The sequence below is a fragment of the Tympanuchus pallidicinctus genome, unplaced genomic scaffold (genome assembly GCF_026119805.1).
Source record: "Tympanuchus pallidicinctus isolate F22 unplaced genomic scaffold, pur_lepc_1.0 scaffold11, whole genome shotgun sequence".
Taxonomy (NCBI): domain Eukaryota; kingdom Metazoa; phylum Chordata; class Aves; order Galliformes; family Phasianidae; genus Tympanuchus; species Tympanuchus pallidicinctus.
Genome location: NW_026294627.1, coordinates 17,842,858 through 17,856,551, shown reverse-complemented (window position 1 = coordinate 17,856,551; position 13,694 = coordinate 17,842,858). Strand labels below are relative to the sequence as shown.

At 44.7% G+C, this 13,694-nt stretch overlaps 2 protein-coding genes across 4 annotated transcripts in view; both read left to right on the top strand.

Moving 5' to 3' along the window:
* MTIF3 (mitochondrial translational initiation factor 3) overlaps positions 1 to 13,694 on the top strand; it is a 206,601-nt gene that overhangs the window by 107,475 nt on the left and 85,432 nt on the right. The gene's annotated exons all lie outside the window — the stretch shown is intronic.
* Positions 83 to 13,694, top strand: part of LNX2 (ligand of numb-protein X 2) — a 60,762-nt gene continuing 47,150 nt past the window's right edge. The window contains exon 1 of one of the 2 annotated variants that reach the window (XM_052671422.1): positions 83 to 198. The gene's annotated coding sequence lies outside the window, so the exon portion shown is untranslated. Of the gene's footprint in view, positions 199 to 11,930; positions 12,482 to 13,694 lie in introns of those variants that run through there. The other variant, XM_052671424.1, reaches the window with a different exon arrangement.

Below are 13,694 nucleotides of genomic sequence, written 5' to 3'. Positions count from 1 at the left end.
TCGGCTGCGCCGCCATAGGCTGAGAGCTCGCCCCGCGTCCGGCCCCGCGCCCCGGGGCTGCCGCCGGAGTGGCGGAACGCGGCGTCACTTGCGCTGCCCCGGGGAAGGCGGGGAGTGGGGCCGGGCGGCGGGGAGGCGCCGTGCCGAGTGCCGGCTGGAGTTCGGCCGTCGCCGGGAGCAGCCGGGCGTGCCGCCGCGGTAAGTCCGTGCCCCGCGCCGCGCTCGGTCCCCTCGGGGCGGCCCGGCCCGGCCCGGCGCTTCCCTCCGCCGTGGCCGCTCTGCGGGGCGGGTGCCGGGGCCTCCCCCGGGGCAGGGCCCGTCGGCGGGCCCTGCGGGGCCGCAACAAGTGCGGGAGGCGGGGAGCGGCGCGGGGCCGCTGGGTCGCTCCGGGGGAGTTCGCTTCGGGAATCGCGTTACCGCTGCGCGGGGAGGGTGGGGGGGTTTGGGCGGCCATGGGCAGCGCGGGGCTGTGTGCGCGCCACGCCGCTGCTGGAGCGCACTCTTCGCCGCGGTGCGAGGCTGCTCTGCTTTTTCCCGTTCGGTTACGGCGAAGGTGTGGCTGGGAAACTTGAAATGCAGCTCCTTCTGAACTTTCCCAGGGCGTGCTGTGACGCTGCCGGTGCACCTCGCTCCGTGCTCGTGCTCAGCCGAGCTGACGGAGCGCTGACGGGCAGGACGGCGCCTGGGGCTTCTGTGACCGCACTCCCGGTGCGGGGCGTTGGTTGTTTGCTGCTGCGGGCAGCCACCATTAAGTACGTCTGAGCTTCGTTTAAGTCTTTTTAATTACGTGATGTCGTAGGCTTGTGTTGGTCTCTGTGTGCGAAGTGGAAATGTCACGGATCAGCTTTGGGGCGTGTTTGATGGTCTCCGGATGCACATTCGTGTTTGTAAACGCATCAGAGCTCTCGCTCAGCAGAGAACCAGCTCTGAACTGGGCCTCCGTTAAACAAACGGTGCCAATTACTGATTTGTGTGCATCTGCAAACCATTGTCTTCCTTTTGGCTCCACGAAGCTTTGCTCTAAGCTTCAATTCCGTTGCAGATCAGGGAGCTTAGGGGGAACATCAGATGGCCGTCCACTTGGGAGCAAACCCAGCAGTGCCATATGCTGCCATGACTTTGTTAAAATCCCTCCAAATGGAAACAAGGTTTACAAGCACCTTTGGGAACCACAAAACAGATAGGGACCTTCTTGCATTGACTTCTAGAGTGAGGAATTCCCTCTTTCCTGAAAACAGACTCCAAATTCAGGAAATTGTAAGGATTGAATCATACAATCACAAGGTTGGGAAGGACCTACGAGATCATCTAGTTTAACCATCCTTCACTACTATTGCTACCACAAGCTACTAAACTATAGAAAAAAAACATTGCATTGTGCTCAACTAGGGTGTTGGTTTGTTGGCTTTTTTAATTCTTTATTTTAAAGAAAAGTGTCATGCTTTTAAGTACTTATATTATTGAAATTCTAAAATCTTGGAATAAATGCCAACAAAATGTGCAGTTTTTTAACAAGAGTTTTCTGTAGTGGACTTCTAACTGTCCTGGCTTCTAGCTCTAGTCTGTGACTTCAGCAAGAGATAGTCCAGGGCCTTGGACTCAGGTTGATAATGGGCAAATCAGTATTACTGCCTAAGGTAGGCTTACATCTTTCATTAACCAAAGCGTCATTTAACATTAAGCTGCAGCTTAAGGATGGACTTTACAAGAGAAATGCCAGCAGTTTCCTGGGTGAAAAGTTCTCTTGAGACGGTGAGGTTTGTTTAAAAATTAAGCCTATGAAAACCTATCACACACAATTGCATAAATGCTGGCTTTGATACCACAGGCTTTTGTGTATGTTGGGCATCTGCTCTCGCAGGAGCCTTGGTTACCTCAATGAAACTTGGTATTGTCATGAGCCTTCACCTGTACTGCACGACCTGTGAGCCTCAAACTGGGTGTCTGTGAGCTTGTCTCACTGAAAGCAGCAGAGGTTTGTTGGCTTCCAGCTACAACTGTCTACTGTAAAACTCTGGGAAATATCCCCCCCATTTTTTAAACCTCACTTTTTCCTATACTTTTAAAAAATGGCTCGATGTAGCTGAAAGCAACTGGTAAGGAGATGTGGTACCGATGATGTCACTTTAAAAGTGAAATGTGTAAGCATATGATATGTATTAGATATTGGATTAAAATAAATTGGTGTCATAAATCAGCCCGATGCTGCTTGCTTAAAAAGCTGTGAGATATTATGGTCTGCAATGGGTAAGAAGGCAGCACTCACTTTGTGCTAAAAAGCTCCCTGGTGTAAGAGGCGCCTGGTGACAGATCAGATGCAGCAGTGGCCTGTCTCTGGTATTGGAAAACTCTCAGTTGGTTTGGTCTGCAGAAGCGATTTAACATGGCACCATTAAGTCTTATGGTTCTTAATTGTTTTATTAGGTCAGTGGTAGTTGCTGAGGAACAGTGAGCACAGTTGCAGATGAAAATTCTTTTAAATATCATGGATAATGTACTTGCTACACTGCAGTGTCCACAAAGCAATAAAACCCCATAGAATTGTGGTGTGTGTTTTTTTTTCTGTCCCCAATTCTACAGATCTGTGTACTTACATATGTTTAATTCTGAACATCCAAGTATTTCTTTTGGAATTAGTGGGCCTGTTCTTAGGCTTAGCGCTAAGCCTGCATGTAAATGTTTTCAGGGTCAGGATTTATATTCACAAAGTTCATAGGCTAAACCCGTCATGTGTTTTCATACTGACTGTGCTCTCTTTTGCATGAGACAGTACAAGTGGCTGGTGGCATCTGGCTTGGCACCGAGGGATGCTGCCTGCTCTGTGGGTGCAGGTGGGGCTGTACCAAGATGCTCTGCAGTGCCGCAAGCAGCTGCTGCATCCATCAGGTGATTGTGGCAAAGGCTTGCCTTGATGTCTGCCCCTTTTGTTCTCTCAGCTCTTTGTTTTAATCAACCCATCCCTGGCGGTACTCGAGGCTGGGTTGGATGGAGTCCTGGGCAGCCTGAGCTGGTGGGAAGCAACCCTGCCCATGGCAGCAGGTTAGTACTTAATGAGCTTCGAGGTCTTTTCCAACCTATGCCATTCTATGATTACTGATAGTTTTTGGAATTCGTTTTTTAGAATTTGGGCTGAAAAGAGCAGGGTCTCAAGTTGAGTCTCTGTTAGCTGTGCATGGAATGCTGAAAACATGAGATTGCGTAAGTGTGCAATTTAGTCTTGTATGGAAACTGTTAGGGCACTGCCTGATTGAGAACTCGGAGGAGTGGTGTGGCCAGCCCTGGGATTACAGGTGTGAGCAATTCACTGTGGGTCCACCCCACCCTAACCTCATCTGAGGGCTGGCAGCAGGCAGGGAGCTCTCTCTACTTGATCTCTTCCTTCTGAGAGTTTTCCAGTGAGCTCTTATCTTCAGAATGGGATAAGCTATTCCTTTCCTATTACTAGCTTGCAGTTAGTATCTTGGGTTATCCTAAAACTCCTCAAAGGCAATTACATACCTCTATTTCAATACAAGTCTAAAATAATCTGAAAAGGCAAGATTCTAAGTTACACTTTCCTGTTCTGTGCTTTTTCCCACCCAATTCACAGTAAGGCTTTTTTTTTTTTTTTTTTTTTTTTTTTTTTTTTTAATGGAAACTCAGCTTGGTATTTTCCATTTCCTTTCTGTGATGTTGTTCTGGATTCCCAGTGTTTTGTTAAGAATATCTAGATGATGATGTTACAGCAAAGCAGACCAAATCAGTCAGTGAAGCAACTGTGAGGTTATAAATGTGTTGGATCAAGGAAAATACTTTTTAAAATCAGGGCTGTGAGGTAATGGTACAGATTGCCCAAAGAGTTGGTGGGTGGCTTGTCCCTAGAGGCATTCTGGGTCAGGCTGGATGGGACTGTTAGCATCTGTTTGGGCTGTAGGTTTTCCTGCTCATTGCAGAGGGGCTGGACTAGATGATCTTCAAAGGTTCCTTCCAATTTAAATAATTCTGCAATCCTTTGAATGTTATATTCTAAGTTAATGTTTGCCTGCTGGTCTGTGGAAAGGTGGAGTTGCTTTGCTTTGTGTTGAGTGGTGGGTGTTGCATCTGTCTGGCAGTTTTCCCTTCATTCTGCAGTAAGAAGTGTCTTCACATTTCCTTGCAGGTTCTCTAGCGCTTAACTGCTGTTCAGTGGAGTGAGTACACAGAATGGTTAGGAAGAACTGTTGCTTTTAGAGCAAAAATCAGTCTGACTGAGGAATATATCCAATGCATGTGTAAATGCTATTTTAAAATGTTGTAAATAAGTTGCTCTAGATAATGAAGAATATGGAAATAACCTTACTTGTCCTTGCTGCAGTGTTGCTTGGAACAGAGCACAGTTGGGGGTGATGTACATTACAGAAGCATACAGTCTCATCTGAGCAGAGAGCAGGGAACTGTGGCTGAAGAATGGGGTTTTTGGATGGCATTGACTGTAGTGGTGTAGTGCTGTCACATTGGTCAGTACACTGTGGAAAATAGGTAGCCAGATCCCGCTTCTGCTGTGGGACGTTCTGTAAGGGAGAATGATTTTGCAGTGTGCTGCCCCCATTGCAGCCCCTGAGGATAGCATTACAGTCTTGTGTTTTCATGATTATCTCCCCAAGAGCTTGCACAAGCCAGCAGAGCCCGTTGGGATGCTGTTGTCAGTCACTTATGGGCTGGTGCTCTGGGGTGAGCACAGGTACCTACAGTAGTTGTATGGTATAATAAGATAAGATAGAATAGATAAGCCAGCTTGTTCTGCCACGGGAATTTTGTTTGTTCTGTAAGGACCAGCACATGGTGAGCTATTCTGATACACAAGCAACACTTCAAAACCCTAATGTGTCATGAGTTTTCTGGCAGACGTTCTAGGGGAGAGGTGTGTGGAGATTGGCTGGTATAAATGAGCCTTTTTAGTGCATTTAGTTTGTCACAGTGTGAGTGTGCTTCTGTCTGGGTACCTTGTTTTACTACCACAGAAATGAGCTGTGTCAGCAGATGTTCTCTGTCTGTGTAATAGACCTATACTGAGTTTTTTGCTGGCATAGCGATGTCATCAGGATTGTTCCCCTGACATTGCCACCTGCTACATATGCAAAACCAAAGCAAAACTAAGAATCCCCCCCCCCAGCTCTTAGGATGACCGCATCCCAATTCCAGCGCAGGTAGCTTCTCATATGGTCTGTGTTTATGGATTTGATTTGACCTGCTTCTACACTTCTGGAGGCTCCAAGTTATGGGGGGGGGGGGAGGGAGGGGGAGGAAAATGGAACAACTATCAGCTGTACTAACTCATTCAGTGGATGCCTTGTTGCTGCTTCACTTATCAATGGTCCATCCTTTAATGCTGATGTGGACCCCTGCTGCACATCAGCATTTTCCCTAGTTGTAGTTCTTTTGTCGAGTTTAAAGTTTGTTTGTAACCAGACTGAAGTAACTATAAGTAAAAGCTGATGCATCGCCAGACCACGTAGATCCTAATTTCTTCCAGAGGCTTTTTGGTCTTTTTAAGAGTTTGCTGTAAATTCCCTTACATTCATATAGCTTTAATCATACACTTCACCCAGTGTGAAGCTGCCCCTGTTTTTAATTGAAAGAAGGTTTGGTTGTTGTTGTTTGTTTGTTTGTTTGTTTTAAACACTTTTTAAGTCATGCATCTTTGAGAGCAGGTTGACTGGGACTGCCTGCTGTGCAGCCTCTTTCTTGTGCTTTTTACTTGTTTGTTCTAGGGGAGATCTCTCAGCCTTTTGGGTGAGTAAATGAAGCTTACCTGACATGCAGATCCTAATAAATCAATAAAATAGTTCTGCTTCTGTGCTAGATCCTGCTTTTATGCTAACTAAAAATGAGAGTAAGTCCATTGCAGGACTATTTTACAAGTAGTCCATTACTGAGCTGTCATTGCTTCTTCTAATTAAGATGGAAGCCTTAAAAATCACAAGGTGTCCTGCCTTATAGCAAAGGAGTATGAAATGCTCTTTGTTCAGCACTGCTTTCAGAATTGCCTTTTGCTTCTGAACTATTCTAATGCCTTTAAAATGCTAAAAGTGAAGCTATTCTCAAGGTTACCTGGGGCTAAACATGCAGATATGTTTGTGTGCTTATGGATCTGTTGTGTATTGAATCTGAATGCCTTACAAAGATGTTTGTTGGATCTTCACATGAGCATGATAAAACTTTGTAAGAATTTAGAGACAACCAAACAAATGTTTCCTTTTCAAATCACCTATTAAAATTCCACTTAGTCTGGCAGATAACCGCTGTGCAGTACCTGTTACCTGCTGGATGGCTCAGCATGTCTGCTCTGTGCTGATGCATCATATCCTGCAGCTTGTGCTATGGGTCTGTCCAGTTGGAAGTGAGGAGCTGAATTAGGCATCGCTGTCTGTAAAGCAGTAAGCTCTCATGGTATATTCTAACAGCGTGGGCATGGTTCAGTATAAATAATACTTGTATTTGTAGCTGTGGGGAGTTTTCCCCCTCTGAAAACCATTTTGACTGATAGCTGCTGACTTACCTATTGACTGTGGTTCTCCTGCCTTCTTCAGGGAAAATTAACTTTCCAGTTGTTGTGGTTTGACTCAGCAGGTGGCTCAGCACCTCACAGTTGCTTACTTATTCCCCCCACTTCCCAATGGGATGAGGGAATTTGAAAGAGCAAAGTAGAACTCGTGGGTTGAGATAAAACTATTTACTAAGATAGTCACAACTATTAGCCTTTTTGTGTGTGTGTGTGTGCGCACGTGTATAGAACAAGTGATGCTCAAGGTATTATTCCCCCTGACCAATGCCCAGTTCACCCCCGGAGCGGCAGAAGAGGGCCAAATGAAAGGCTACCCCCTTCAGAACTTCTTCCACATGACATCATATGGCATGGAATGTCTCTTTGGCCAGTGTAAGTCAGCTTTCGTTGTTCTGTTTCCTCCCAGCTCCTTGGGCCTTTTGCTGTGAATGACCTTGGCTTAGTACAACACTGTTTAGCAGCAGCTATAAGCATCACTGTGTTATCAACATTGGTTTTCTCCTAGAACCAGAACATGGCATCACAGCAGATGCTCTGAAGAAAACAATTCTGTCCCAGCTGAAACTAAAACTCCAGTAAACCAAAAGTGAAGATAAATGAGTAGCAGTAAAAAGGAGAATCAGCAGCCCAGAGTGTCTGTGCTCTTGACCTGAACTGTCTTGTCATGTAAGCAGAAAAAGAGAATCTATGGGAAAATTAACACGAAAGTGAGTGGTAATGCAGAATTCCTGATTACTGGAGTGTGAAATGAAACTGTTACAGTTCTTTCTTCAGCAGTAAGAGATGTGTGCCATGCTAGTACAGAAATGCCGTAGAAGTGTAATATTTTCCTAAATAATATTTTGAAAAGTTTGGAAAGCTGTGAAGCCAGGAAATGTTCATCGCTAGATGTCATGACATTATGAAGTGGGGGATGTTTGATGAAGAGCTTTTGGATACGGTTTGACATGTTATTTCCTATAAATTATTACAACAATACAGATCTCACAACAGCTCCCATTTGTCTTTAAAGAACAATCTCAAGTGTAGTGAAGGCAACTTGCTTTGCAGAGCTGCAGTGCAGTTAAGGTGCAGTAATGACAAGATGCTGTTGTTTCAAAGAGGGAAGTTCTGAGCTGCGATATTGACTCAGAGTAGAAGAGGTGTTTTGCTCTAGTAGGTGAAGTAACACATGCTATAAAACCTGCTACATTTTAAGGCTAAATGAGATGGAAAGAGGGAGAGACTTCCCTACAATGTACTAATTTTGTACGGGTGTTAGGAATAGCTGCTCCCCTATATTATATATGCAGATTTTTAGATGATGCATCACATGCTGAATAATACTCAGTCATCTCTAGAATTTGATTGTACAATTTAATTCACATCTGGGACTCCATGAGGTCCTTTTGTGGGCACTATCATTCTTCTGTCTGGTTCTGCTTGCAGGAAAGTCACTGAATTCAGCCTTGTTATGTAATTATAGCAAGGCACCCATCGTAGGCTCCCTTTGCTAAGGCTGAATTGCTGCTGGTACAAATCTCATTAGCATTCTACTCTTATTAGAATTTTATATATAGTAAGTTTCTACATATTTATGTGTAGACATTTGTTAATAAAACAAAGATAGTGAATGAAATTATAATTGGTAAAGGGACTCAACAGAAATCTGATCCAGACTATTTTTTTTTTACCAACTTAAGTGCTGTTTCCACTGCAGCTTTGCTTTTACTTCTAGTTGTGGAGTAACTTTATTCCTCTGGTGCTGTCAGCAGTTACAGTGGTGAGGAGCTTCAAAGATGTGTTCTTTAAATAGATGATCTGTATAAATATTAGCAACACTGATTATAGAAAATGTTGTTAACCAGTTTTATTGGGGGAGGAGGTTCACATAAATCTCCGCAACAAAAGTTTGGAAAACAGTAAATCAGTGATGGGAAAAGTAATAAACTTTTTATGAGGTAACATAGGAATTATTCTCTTCATTTTCCATCTGATGCATTGGTGCATATAAAAAGACATTGGGTTGCTTTTGTTAGGAAAATATGTTATATGATGCTGTAGCCCAGACGTTAAGATCTGTCTTTTTAAAAAAAAAAAAAAAAAAAAAAAAAAACAAACAGAAACTTTGTAGTCTGACTTAAAGTAAACCTGTTTTTCAGATTTGAAATAAAATTGAAGCAACAACAAAAATGGTGAATAACAGATTGTTTCATGAGAAGCAGAGGATATTGGTCACAGTGGCTCAATGACCAAATGGAGTCCAGTGTCAAGTGGTGTCCCTCAGGGCTCAGTACTGGGACAGGTGCTCTTCAACATCTTCATTAGTGACACTGACAGTGGGATCACATATATCCTCAGTGAGGTTGTGGATGGCACCAAGCTGTGTGGTATGGTCAACGCATCAGAGGGATGGGGTGCCATTCAGAGACACCTAGACAGGCTGAGTATTGGGTCCAGGAGAACTTCATGAGGTTCAACAAATTCAAGTGCAGCATCTTGCACCCGGGTTATACAAACCCTTGCTGTCAGTACTAGCTGGGGGACGAAAGGATAGAGCACAGCCCTGCTGAAAATTACTCTGGAGTATGGATGGATGACAAGCTGGGCATAAGCCAAGAATGTGCCCTCACAGCCCAGAAAGCCAACTGAATCCTGGGCTGCATTCAAAGCAGCATGGCAAGCAGAGCAAGGAAGGTGATCCTGCCCCTCTGCTCTGCACTGGTGAGGCCTCACCTGGAGTACTGCATCCAGATGTGGAGTCCTCAGTACAGGAGAGAGAAAGAGCTGTTGGAGTGCATCCAGAGGAGGGGCACAAAAATGATCCAAGGGATGGCAGAAGTTCCCTACAAGGACAGACTGAGAGAGCTGGAGCTGTTCAGCCTGGAGAAGAGAAGGCTCTAAGGTGACCTGAGAGTGGCCTTCTGGTATATAAAGAGGGACTGCAAGAAAGAAGGGGACAGACTCTGCTAAACAGTCTGTTGTGGTAGAACAAGGGGTATGATTTCAAAGTAGAAGATGGGAGATATGGGCTAGATGTAAGAAAGAAGTTCTTTTATGATCAGTATGATGAGGCACTGGCACAGGTTGCCCTGAGAGGTGATGGATGCCCTATCCCTGGAAGCACTCAAGGCCAGGCTGCACAAGGCTCTGAACATCTGATCTAGTTGTAGTGTCCCTGTTCATTGCAGGAGTTGGACCAGCTGACGTTTAAAGATCCCTTCCAATTCAGTATGGTTCTGTGATTCTGTGAGAATGAAATATTAAAATTTAAATGTATTTAAATTTATGAAATTGTATTTAAGTACATTGATAAAACTCTTTAGTGGAAAAGTGCTCTGCTTTAACATGAATTGGAGAGGATTAGGATTTAATAAAGTGAAATACTGTTTGTGTTTGAGGGGAAAACTATTTTTTCCCCAAGGTTTTAAAAAATCAAAACTACCATCTTTCTTTCCAGATGTTCTAGAATACATTATTCATTGTTTTAAAACAACTCTAATCTTTAATACGATTATCTGTGAACTTCCTTTGTTTACTGAGGGATTTTTCAGATTATCAAATCATGCTGTGTGCAAATCCTACTCTTCTTGTTGTGTACTTTTAAGTCTCCATTACATTCACTAGGCAGTGCCCCAAATGAAGTTGACTAATGTAAATTATTGATGATTATTGTATTCACACTGGGAGGTGAAATTGAGTCTCCTGTCTTGATTCACAGTTCACTTGCAATACAGAGTAATGAGAGCAGGTACACTAGGGCACCAGAGCATCCAAATTGATTTGCAGTGTAAATATAGACAAGTCATTTATGAGTATAAGGAATTCCAGAGAGAAAACAGTTGGAGCTGAAGTTGTCATTTGTTTTTGAAGAACATGATCAGTATATTTTTAATAATAACCATACAGTAAAGCGAGAATAACTATTGCGGCACTTGTGCAGTGCGGTGCTTCGTTATGCTGGGTCTTGTCATAATGCTTAATAAGTAAGGGGAGTCTCTTGCATCCCAGTTCTTCATATAAATTTTTCAAATCCCTGGGTGGAATTTCTTGGAGGGTGCAAACTATGCAGGCATGAGGGTTTTCTCTTGCTTGAAACTGTCACAATCTGCTGTGCTTGGGAAAGAAGACAGACATTCAGATGGCCTCCTTCTCCAGCAACATCTGTCCTCTCCATCCTTCCTCCTTGTGAGCAGGAGTTCACATGCAAGGCATAGCAGCAGAAGTGAGCACAATAGGATGCACCTTTGAAGGACAAATCAGTATGGTGATAGCTGCCTTTGCTGGCAAAACCCTGAGTAAGCAGGTGGGCTTGGCGCTGTGCCCATAGGTGAATGTGTTCCAAGCCCTTGGTTCTGCCCGCAGTCTTGAGAAACGTTCCTGTGAGGGCTTTAGCTGCCCTCTGTTGCTTCACCTTGGATGCTGAGAGAAAGAAATGCCCTTTGGTAGTTAGGACCAAGGGTATGCATGGCTTAGAAAAAAAAAAATCAATTTAGGTAGTATCAGTTGCGTTTAGAAATGTCTCAGTTTCTTTTGTGTGTGCTGAGTGGTAGGAGAGGTGGCATTCTGTGTCTGTATTTGGCAGTCAGGGCAGTGGGAAGGTTGGGGCAGGACCTGTCCTCTGTGCAGCTTCATTCTTGTTCCTTGGCCTCCCTCCACACTAATTCCCTGGCTCTTCTTTGTGGCATTCCCTTATGGTCCCCCCTCAGGCACCGAAGCCAGAGCAAGTGATAAAAAGCAGTTGGACACCCAGCTGTTGCTGGAGAGGAGAGCAGAGAAATAGCAGATGGAAGTACAAACTGCTCTCCCCAGTGCCCACAGCTGTTCCCTGTGCCTTTCAATGTAGTGGCTGGCTCCATCGCTGAGGTGGAAGGGACCTCTAGGGGTGCCCAATCCTACTCGAGCAGGGACACCCAGAGCAGGGTATCCAGGTGGCTTTGGGAGATCTCCAGGGAGGAGACTTCACAGCCTCTAGGCACCCAGTGCTCCATCACCTCCATGACAGAGAAGTGCTTTCTGATGTTCAGAGGGAAATTCCTGTGTGTTCCTTGCTCACAGTAATGGTACTAGGTATATCTGAGAAGAGCCTGGCTCCTGCCCCTTAGCACCCTCCCTTCAGGTATTTAGACACTGATGAGATCTTTCTGAGCCATCTCTTCTCCATTCTAAACTGTCTCAACTGATGTGATTGCTAAGCAGTTTTCCATTTTGTTCTCTTTATACTCATGTCTTGAAAGCCCCTAGTGTCTGGAAAAAGGGAAACATCATTCCCTTTTTTTTTTTTTTTTTTTTTTTTTTTTTAAGAACAGGCAAAAGGAAGAACTGGGAATCTACAGGATGTTGAACTTCATGTCTGTGCCTGGGAAAGTCATGGAATAGATCCTCCTGGAAACTATGTTATGAAGGCGTGTGCAAGACAATGATGTGGTCTGAGACAGCACAGCTTTACCAAGGGCAGATAATGCCTGACAAATACTGTGACCTTCTGTGATGAAGTGACAGCATCACTGCAGACAAAGGAAGCACAGCTGATGTCATCTACCTGGACTTCTGTAAAACCTTTGATGTGGTCCCACAATCCCACACCACATCCTTTTATCTAAATTGGAGAGATATCAAGGGTTGACTGCTCAGAGAGTAAAGAACTGGATGGATGGTTGCAGCCAAAGGGTTGTGGTCAATGGCTCTGTGTCCAGGTAGAGGTCATCAATGAGTGGTGTTCCCCAAGGGACCAGTCCTGGGATTAGTGTGTTTCAGCATCTTTATCAGTGATCTGGATAGCAGAATTGAGTGCACCCTCAGCAAGTTTGCTAGTGTGCCTAGGTGTCTCTTGTACTGGAAGGCCCAGGACTGGACCCAGCACTCCAGGTCTGGCCTCGTGAGTTCTGGCAAGAGGGCAAGGATCACCTCTTGGCCAACCTTCCACAAGTCTGACAGAAAAAGTGGAAAGACACGTGAGAGCAGTGCTTGCTTGCTGAGGTGAGTTGCCTGATGACAGAACTCACCACTTCTGGCTTTGATTATTGCTGCAAATCTGCCATGCATACCCAGCGAGCTCACCCTGTACCTTTACTGCTGTTTTGTGCTGCTGAGGTTTATGGTGCCCCTGAGGCTACTCCTGGATGTCAGGAAGAAAATCAGAGAAATACTGCCAGCATATTTTTTTATTGCTAACGCAGGAGAAGTTTAGCTGAGTACAGACAGTGATATTCTTAATTTTCCAGGCTGTTGCTATCTTATTCTCTAGCTGTCTCTAGACATCCTCACCATTTTATGTTTCGCCTCTAATGGCATGAGCCAGGATGTCATAATATCCAAAATCAAATGTACCAGAAAATATAATAAATTAGAGTTGAGCTAGCAGAGTAATTGAAGAATAAACTGAATTTTAAACAACACAAGATTGCGTTATGAACTGATTGCTATGCACAAAATGCACTGAAGGAGTGTTACTTCATGTAGATTTACTATTGATGGCAGCATTTCCTAGATTGCTACTAGTAATAAAGAAATGAAAATGGTTTGAACTTTTGAGTTAGTACCACAAAATAATGTTGCAGCGAAGGAGTACCATTCTAGTTATACTGCAAAGTAATTCTGGAATAAAAATTTTCTCGGTGTTTTATTTAAGAGGTTTCTGTGACTTTAACAGTCCTGATGCTAAGATGATCAGGGGGCTGGAGCACCTCCCCTATGAGGACAGGCTGAGGGAGTTGGGCTTGTTCAGCCTGGAGAAGAGAAGGCTGCGGGGTGACCTCATTGCAGCCTATCAATACCTGAAGGGAACCTACACCCAGGAGGGGAGCAAACTCTTCAAAAGGGCTGACAACAGCAGGACTAGGGGAAATGGATCCAAGTTGAAGGAGGGAAGATTTAGGTTGGATGTTAGGGGGAAGTTCTTTACAAGGAGAGTGGTTAGGCCCTGGAACGGGCTGCCCAGGGAGGTTGTGGATGCCCCGTCCTTGGACGTGTTCAAGGCCAGGTTGGACGGGGTCCTGGGCAACCTGATCTGAATGTGTATGTTTGGTGGCCCTGCTAGGCAGGGGGGTTGGAACTACATGATCCTTGAGGTCCCTTCCAACCCGGGTGGTTCTGTGGTTCTGTGGTTCTGTGGTTCTGTGGTTCTGTGGTTCTGTGGTTCTGTGGTTCTGTGGTTCTGTGGTTCTGTGGTTCTGTGGTTCTGTGATTCTGT